Source organism: Zea mays, chromosome 7 (assembly GCF_902167145.1).
Source record: "Zea mays cultivar B73 chromosome 7, Zm-B73-REFERENCE-NAM-5.0, whole genome shotgun sequence".
In the NCBI taxonomy this organism is placed as follows: domain Eukaryota; kingdom Viridiplantae; phylum Streptophyta; class Magnoliopsida; order Poales; family Poaceae; genus Zea; species Zea mays.
In genome coordinates, this window is record NC_050102.1 from 170825381 (window position 1) to 170834746 (window position 9366).

Consider the following 9366-nt stretch of genomic DNA (forward strand, 5'->3'; position numbering starts at 1 on the left):
GAACTCCGCTCCGCCCGACCCCAGGGCTCGGACTCGGGCTAAGACCCGGAAGACGACGAACTCCGCTCCGCCCGACCCCAGGGCTCGGACTCGGGCTAAGACCCGGAAGACGGCGAACTCCGCTCCGCCCGACCCCAGGGCTCGGACTCGGGCTAAGACCCGGAAGACGACGAACTCCGCTCCGCCCGACCCCAGGGCTCGGACTCAGGCTCGGCCCCGGAAGACGACAAACTCCGCCTCGCCCGACCCCAGGGCTCGGACTCCGCCCTGGCCTCTGCCGAACGATCTCCGCCTCGCCCGACCCAGGGGCTCGGGCTCGGCCTCGGCAACAGAAGACAGACTCGACCTCAGCTTCGGAGGAGCCCCCACGTCGCCCGACCTCGGACGCAGGCCCGCCACGTCAACAGGGGGCGCCATCATCATCCTACCCCGAACCGACTTGGGTCACAGAGAACAAGACCGGTGTCCCATCTGGCTAGCTCCGCCAGATAGGCAATGATGGCGCCCCACAAGCTCTGTGAGGACGGCGGCTCTCAGCTCTCTTACGGAAGTAGGGGGACGTCAGCAAGGACTCGACCGCCCCGACAGCTGTCCCTCCGCCAGGCTCCGTTGCTCCTCCGACAACCACGACATCACGCCAGCAGGGTGCCAAGATCTCTCCGGCTGCCACCTTGGCATGTACTTAGGGCGCTAGCTCTCTCCCCGCTAGACACGTAGCACTCTGCTACACCCCCGTTGTACACCTGGATCCTCTCCTTACGACTATAAAAGGAAGGACTAGGGCCTTCTCAGAGAAGGTTGGCCGCGCGGGACCGAGGACGGGACAGGCGCTCTCTTGGGGCCGCTCGCTTCCCTCACCCGCGTGGACGCTTGTAACCCCCCTATTGCAAGCGCACCCGACCTGGGCGCGGGACGAACACGAAGGCCGCGGGACTTCCACCTCTCTCACGCCCGTCTCCGGCCACCTCGCCTCTCCCCCCTTCGCGCTCGCCCACGCGCTCGACCCATCTGGGCTGGGGCACGCAGCACACTCACTCGTCGGCTTAGGGACCCCCCGGTCTCGAAACGTCGACAGTTGGCGCGCCAGGTAGGGGCCTGCTGCGTGCTGACGAACAGCTTCCTGTCAAGCTCCAGATGGGCAGTCTCCAGCAACCTCTCCGGCCCGGGACGGTGCTCCGTTTCGGGAGTCTTGAGTTCATGTCCTTCGACGGCAGCTACGACATGATACTCCTTCCATCGTCGCGCGACAACGACAATGGCGACCGACAACCCGCCCGCCGGCGGCGGAATCAGCGACATCTTCCCCGCGCGGTGGAAGAACAACATTCGAGCTCGCCCCGTCCTCTCCCCTGCCAACGGAGGAGGAGGCGGGGCAACCAAGGCCAAACGGGAGGCCGCGCTTTGTCGGCTGTCGAACGAATCGACGTCCCCAGCGCCCCGACGGAAGGCACGCCGGGCGTCGACCTCGCGTTCGAGACGAAGGCAAGCGCCTTCCCCCCGCGACACGCCAACCCCGAGCAAGTGGACGACGCCGGCGCACTCGCGAGGAGCTTGCAGGACGTCGCCCTCGTACCTGAGACGACGGTGCAACCAGTCCCCGATGTGACTACGTCGCCCCGCGTCGACCAAAAGGTACCGACTAACTCCCATCTTACGTCATTTCGACTCGGCCTCAACCCGCCAAGCGACCTCGCTTTGGCGGGCGCTCTCATTGAGGCGAGTGCAACCCCACTGGGGTTTCGTATGCGGTCGCCTTGGGACCGGTTGACGGACGCCTCGACCTACGGGCCCTCCGGGTCCGAGGAAGATGACGATCCCAGCATCTGTTGGGATTTCTCCGGATTTGGCAACCCCAGTGCCATGCGGGACTTCATGACCGCATGTGACTACTGCCTCTCCGACTGTTCCGACGGAAGCCGCAGCCTTGACGACGAGGGCTGCGGCCCAAGCCGCGAATGTTTCCATGTTGAGCTGGGGGATCCCTCCGAAGGCAACCATCTCGGCATGCCGGAGGACGGTGATTTTCCTAGGCCAGTGCCTCGCGCCGACATCCCGCGGGAGCTAGCTGTGGTCCCCGTTCCGGCGGGGGGTCACGACCAACAGCTCGAGCAAGTCCGCGGGGCGCAGGCCAGGCTCGACGAGGGAACAGGAGCGCTTGAGACGATCCGCCGGGACGTCGGGCAGGTATGGGCGGGCCAACCCCCGGCCGGAGAAATACGTCACCCGCCCCAGGGTCTCCAGCACCGCGTCGCCAACGATGTCAGGGTCAGGCCGCCGCCCGCATCCAGCGGGGTTGGTCAGAACCTGGCAGCCGCAGCGATGCTCCTCCGCGCGATGCCAGAGCCATCAACCACCGAGGGTCGGCGAATCCAGAGAGAGCTCAAGAATCTCCTGGAAGGCGCTGCGGCCCGACGGGCCGAGAGCACTGCCTCCCGAAGGAAGGGATATCCCTCGGAACCTCATGCCGCGACTTCCCGATTCATGCGGGAAGCCTCGGTCTACACCGGGCGCACGCGCAACACCGCGCCTGCGGCCCCGGGCCACCTCGGCAACGAACACCATCGACGCGACCGTCGGGCCCACCTCGACGAAAGGGTGCGCCGAGGCTACCACCCCAGGCGTGGGGGGCGCTACGACAGCGGGGAGGATCGGAGTCCCTCGCCTGAACCACCCGGTCCGCAGGCCTTCAGTCGGGCCATCCGACGGGCGCCATTCCCGACCCGGTTCCGACCCCCGACTACTATCACAAAGTACTCGGAGGAAACGAGACCGGAACTGTGGCTCGCGGACTACCGCCTGGCCTGCCAACTGGGTGGAACGGACGACGACAACCTCATCATCCGAAACCTCCCCCTGTTCCTCTCCGACACTGCTCGCGCCTGGTTGGAGCACCTGCCTCCGGGGCAGATCTCCAGCTGGGACGACTTGGTCCAAGCCTTCGCCGGCAATTTCCAGGGCACATACGTGCGCCCCGGGAATTCCTGGGACCTTCGAAGCTGCCGGCAACAGCCGGGAGAGTCGCTCCGGGACTACATCCGGCGATTCTCGAAGCAGCGCACCGAGCTGCCAAACATCACCGACTCAGATGTCATCGGCGCGTTCCTTGCCGGCACTACTTGCCGTGACCTGGTGAGCAAGTTGGGTCGCAAAACCCCCACCAGGGCGAGCGAGCTGATGGACATCGCCACCAAGTTCGCCTCTGGCCAGGAGGCGGTTGAGGCTATCTTCCGAAAGGACAAGCAGCCCCAGGGCCGCCCATCGAAAGAGGCTCCCGAGGCGTCTACTCCGCGCGGCGCCAAGAAGAAGGGCAAGAAGAAGTCGCAATCGAAACGCGACGCCGCTGACACGGACCTTGTCGCCACCGCCGAGTACAAGAACCCTCGGAAGCCCCCCGGAGGTGCAAACTTCTTCGACAAGATGCTCAAGGAGCCGTGCCCCTATCATCAGGGGCCCGTCAAGCACACTCTCGAGGAGTGCGTCATGCTTCGGCGCCACTTCCACAGGGCCGGGCCACCCGCGGAGGGTGGCAGGGCCCACGACGACGACAAGAAAGAAGATCACCAAGCAGGAGAGTACCCCGAGGTCCGCGACTGCTTCATGATCTACGATGGGCATGCGGCGAATGCCTCGGCTCGGCATCGCAAGCAAGAGCGCCGGGAGGTCTGCTCGGCGAAGGTGGCGGCGCCAGTCTACCTGGACTGGTCCGACAAGCCCATCACCTTCGACCGGGCCGACCACCCCGACCACGTGCCGAGCCCGGGGAAATACCCGCTCGTCGTCGACCCCGTCGTCGGCAACGTCAGGCTCACCAAGGTCCTGATGGATGGGGGCAGCTACCTCAACATCATCTATGCCGAGACCCTCAAGCTCCTGCGCGTCGATCTGTCCTCCGTCCGAGCAGGCGCTGCGCCCTTCCACGGGATCATCCCTGGGAAGCGCGTCCAGCCCCTCGGACGACTCGACCTCCCCGTCTGCTTCGGAACACCCTCCAACTTCCGAAGGGAGACCCTGACGTTCGAGGTGGTCGGGTTCCGAGGAACCTACCACGCGGTACTGGGAAGGCCATGCTACGCGAAGTTCATGGTCGTCCCCAACTACACCTACCTGAAGCTCAAGATGCCGGGCCCCAACGGGGTCATCACCGTCGGCCCCACGTACAAACACGCGTTCGAATGCGACGTGGAGTGCGTGGAGTACGCCGAGGCCCTCGCCGAGTCCGAGGCCCTCATCGCCGACCTGGAGAACCTCTCCAAAGAGGTGCCAGATGTGAAGCGTCATGCTGGCAACTTTGAGCCAGCGAAGACGGTTAAGGCCGTCCCACTCGACCCCAGTGGCGACACCTCCAAGCAGATCCGGATCGGTTCCGGGCTCGACCCCAAATAGGAAGCAGTGCTCGTCGACTTTCTCCGCGCAAACGCCGACGTCTTTGCGTGGAGTCCCTCGGACATGCCCGGCATACCGAGGGATGTCGCCGAGCACTCGCTGGATATTCGGGCCGGAGCCCGACCCGTCAGGCAGCCTCTGCGCCGATTCGACGAGGAGAAGCGCAGAATGATTGGCGAAGAGATCCACAAGCTAATGGCAGCAGGGTTCATCAAAGAGGTATTCCATCCCGAATGGCTTGCCAACCCTGTGCTTGTGAGGAAGAAAGGGGGGAAATGGCGGATGTGTGTAGACTACACTGGTCTCAACAAAGCATGTCCGAAGGTTCCCTACCCTCTGCCTCGCATCGATCAAATCGTGGATTCCACTGCTGGGTGCGAAACCCTGTCCTTCCTTGATGCCTACTCAGGGTATCACCAAATCCGGATGAAAGAGTCCGACCAGCTCGCGACTTCTTTCATCATGCCGTTCGGCATGTACTGCTATGTCACCATGCCGTTCGGTTTGGGGAATGCGGGCGCGACGTACCAGCGGTGCATGAACCATGTGTTCGGCGAACACATCGGTCGCAAAGTCGAGGCCTACGTTGATGACATCGTAGTCAAGACAAGGAAGGCTTCCGACCTCCTCTCCGACCTTGAAGTGACATTCCGATGTCTCAAGGCGAAAGGAGTCAAGCTCAATCCTGAGAAGTGTGTCTTCGGGGTGCCCCGGGGCATGCTCCTGGGGTTCATCGTCTCTGAGCGAGGCATCGAAGCCAACCCGGAGAAGATCGCAGCCGTCACCAGCATGGGACCCATCAAGGACTTAAAGGGTGTACAGAGGGTCATGGGATGCCTCGCGGCCCTGAGCCGCTTCATCTCACGCCTCGGCGAAAGAGGTCTGCCTCTGTACCGCCTCTTAAGGAAGACCGAGTGTTTCGCTTGGACCCCTGAGGCCGAGGAAGCCCTCGAGAACCTGAAGGCGCTCCTTACAAAGGCGCCTGTCTTGGTGCCCCCAGCTGATGGAGAAGCCCTCTTGGTCTACGTCGCCGCGACCACTCAGGTGGTTAGCGCCGCGATTGTGGTCGAGAGGCAAGAGGAAGGGCATGCATTGCCCGTTCAGAGGCCAGTCTACTTCGTCAGCGAGGTACTGTCCGAGACCAAGATCCGCTACCCACAAGTTCAAAAGCTGCTGTATGCTGTGATCCTGACAAGGCGGAAGTTACGACACTACTTCGAGTCTCATCCGGTAACTGTGGTGTCATCCTTCCCCCTGGGGGAGATCATCTAGTGCCGAGAGGCCTCGGGCAGGATCGCAAAGTGGGCGGTGGAAATCATGGGCGAAACGATCTCGTTCGCCCCTCGGAAGGCCATCAAGTCCCAGGTGTTGGCGGACTTTGTGGCCGAATGGGTCGACACCCAGCTGCCGACGGCTCCGATCCAACCGGAGCTCTGGACCATGTTTTTCGACGGGTCGCTGATGAAGACGGGAGCCGGCGCGGGCCTGCTTTTCGTCTCGCCCCTCGGGAAGCACCTACGCTACGTGCTACGCCTCCATTTCCCGGCGTCCAACAATGTGGTCGAGTACGAAGCTCTGGTCAACGGGTTGCGGATCGCCATCGAGCTAGGGGTCAGACGCCTCGACGCCCGCGGTGATTCGCAGCTCGTCATCGACCAAGTCATGAAGAACTCCCACTGCCGCGACCCGAGGATGGAGGCCTACTGCGATGAGGTTCGGCGCCTAGAAGACAAGTTCTTCGGGCTCGAGCTCAACCACATCGCTCGGCGCTACAACGAGACTGCAGACGAGCTGGCTAAAATAGCCTCGGGGCGAACGACGGTCCCCCCGGACGTCTTCTCCCGGGATCTGCATCAACCCTCCGTCAAGATCGACGACGCGCCCGAGCCCGAGGCACCCTCGGCTCAGCCCGAGGTACCCTCGGCCCCCGAGGCCGAGGCACTGAACGTCGAGGAGGAGCAGAGCGGGGCCACACCTGATCGAAATTGGCAGGCCCCGTACCTGCGATATCTCCGCCAGGGAGAGCTACCCCTCGACCGAGCCGAGGCTCGACGGGTAGCGCGACGCGCCAAGTCATTCGTCTTGCTGGGCGATGAGGAGGAGCTCTACCACCGGAGCCCCTCGGGCATCCTCCAGCGATGCATCTCCATCGCCGAAGGTCAGGAACTCCTGCAAGAAATACACTCGGGGGCTTGCGGCCATCATGCGGCGCCTCGAGCCCTTGTCGGGAATGCTTTCCGGCAAGGCTTCTACTGGCCGACGGCGGTGGCTGACGCCACTAGAATTGTCCGCACCTGCGAAGGGTGCCAATTCTATGCGAAGCAGACCCACCTGCTCGCTCAGGCTCTGCAGACGATACCCATCACCTGGCCCTTCGCTGTATGGGGTCTGGACCTCGTCGGTCCCTTGCAGAAGGCGCCCGGGGGCTACACGCACCTGCTGGTCGCCATCGACAAATTCTGCAAGTGGATCGAGGTCCGACCCCTGAACAACATCAGGTCCGAGCAGGCGGTGGCGTTCTTCACCAACATCATCCATCGCTTCGGGGTCCCAAACTCCATCATCACCGACAACGGTACCCAGTTCACCGGCAAAAAATTCTTGGATTTTTGCGAGGATCACCACATCCGAGTGGACTGGGCCGCCGTGGCTCATCCCATGTCGAATGGGCAAGTAGAGCGTGCCAACGGCATGATTCTACAAGGGCTCAAGCCTCGGATTTACAACGACCTCAACAAGTTCGGCAAGCGATGGATGAAGGAACTCCCCTCGGTGGTGTGGAGCCTGAGGACAACGCCAAGCCGGGCAATGGGTTTCACGCCGTTCTTCCTGGTCTACGGGGCCGAGGCCATCTTGCCCACTGACCTGGAATACGGCTCCCCGAGGACGAGGGCCTACAACGATCAAAGCAACCAAGCTAGCCGAGAAGAATCGCTGGACCAGCTGGAAGAGGCTCGGGACAAGGCCTTACTACACTCGGCGCGGTACCAGCAGTCCCTGCGACGCTACCACGCCCGAGGGGTCCGGTCCCGAGACCTCCAGGTGGGCGATCTGGTGCTTCGGCTGCGGCAAGACGCCCGAGGGAGGCACAAGCTCACGCCCCCCTGGGAGGGGCCATTCGTCATCTCCAAAGTGCTGAAGCCCGGAACATACAAGCTGGCCAACAATCAAGGCGAGATCTACGGCAACGCTTGGAACATCAAACAGCTACGTCACTTCTACCCTTAAGATGTTTTCAAGTTATTCATATACCTCGCACCCACGCAAAGTTTAGTCATCAAGGAAGGGTCGACCTCGCCTCGGCAAAGCCCGACCCTCCCTCGGGGGCTTAAAGGAGGGAGACCCCCTCTGCGTCGAAGTTTTCCTCGAAAAAGGACCTCTTTTTAGCAGAATTTCTTTCGTGCTTTTTGACTACTTCGAAAAGCGGATCCTGGAAACGACGGAGTACACGTAAGCAGCCAAGGCTGACCGAGCCGAGGGACTCCTACGCCTCCGGGATACGGATACCTCACTCATCACCTTCTGCGATAAGTAACTCGCGTTCGGATAAAGCGACTCCGTGGACCGAACAAGTCTTCACGTTCGGAAGCTCTTCTGCCGAAGCAGTCCTTCAAGCCTTCTCGACTGAATCGGTGACAGGGCCTCGTGGACGGGCGAAAGTACGTGTAAGCGGCAAGGCCGACCGAGCCGAGGGACTCCCACGCCTCTGGGATACAGATACCTCACTCATCACCTTCCGCGAGAAGCAACTCTCGCCCAGGCAAACATCCCTATTACCGACGGAAAGTCCAGATGCTCGAAATAAGAGGAAAGAAGACGCGGCTTTACGACACAGCGAGGGTGTGTTTTCTGGCCTCGGCGGCCGTAGAAGGCACACGCTACAAGACAATCTGATCCTGCAGGCTCGGGTCTTCACGCCGAAGGGGGCCGTAGCACCCTCGGCATCGACGACGCCTTCAGCGAGGCCCGACCCAGCCTCGGACGGCGACGCGGTCAGGGACTTCTCCGGGAATCCGGCCCGAGCAGGCGGCTCGGCCGATTACCCCTGGGGCCTCGGCCAACCATCTTCCAAGGGCGCCAGCCCAAACCGAGGCCTCGGCTGATCGACTCCGGCGTCGGCTCCGCTGACGGACAACCCGGCTAGGCTCCGGCCAACCAGGTTCCCATTTTCGAGCCAACTCCGCCTCCGTTCGTACTGATATCGCTACCCCTGGCCTCGGCTCATCGAAGAGCGGCCGAGGGGTCTCTTTAACTAAGCTAGAGTAGCCTCAGACAACAAGGCCGATCGAGCCGAGGGATTCCTACGCCTCCGGGATACGGATACCTCACTCGTCACCTTGACACGGGGCGACTCATGCTTGGTGAAGCGGTTCAGATAATCAACAGGCGAGACTTAGTGCTCGAAAATGAGGAAAAAACACGGCTCCGTGCCAAAATTACATACATGTTTAGGCCTCGACAGCCACAATGAACAAAAAACACTGGCATTCGAAGTGCCATTACAAACGGAACTCCGGTTCCCCCTCCGCAGGTACGAACGACCCCACTCCGAGGGGGAAGGCCTGCGGAGCAACGGAAGGCCGACGAACGGCACGCCGTCACCCGCTCCAGCAGCGGCGACGACGACGACTTCTGCTCCGGGGGGCCGAACAGCGGCAACGCTGACCTCAGGCCGGATGCCGCTGCCAGGAGGCCCCCGCCCACGCCAAAACTTGTGAGGCAAGGACGGGCAGAAGGCCGAGAAGTTGGAGGTCAGCCCGTGGCCGGCCCCGGCTATCGCGCCGGCGGAAGAACCTCTTCCAGCTGCCGTGGCGGACGCCGGCGCCGCGAGCGGCTCCGAAGCCACTCGCGTCTGAAGACCGGGCACGCTGCAGCTGCCAGCGCCACGGGCAATACCCGCTCCTCCCCCCATCACTGAGTGAAGGAGCGGGCCGCCGCCCGCGCGGGGGCCGGCCCCAACTCGGCACTCTCCCCTCCTTAGCC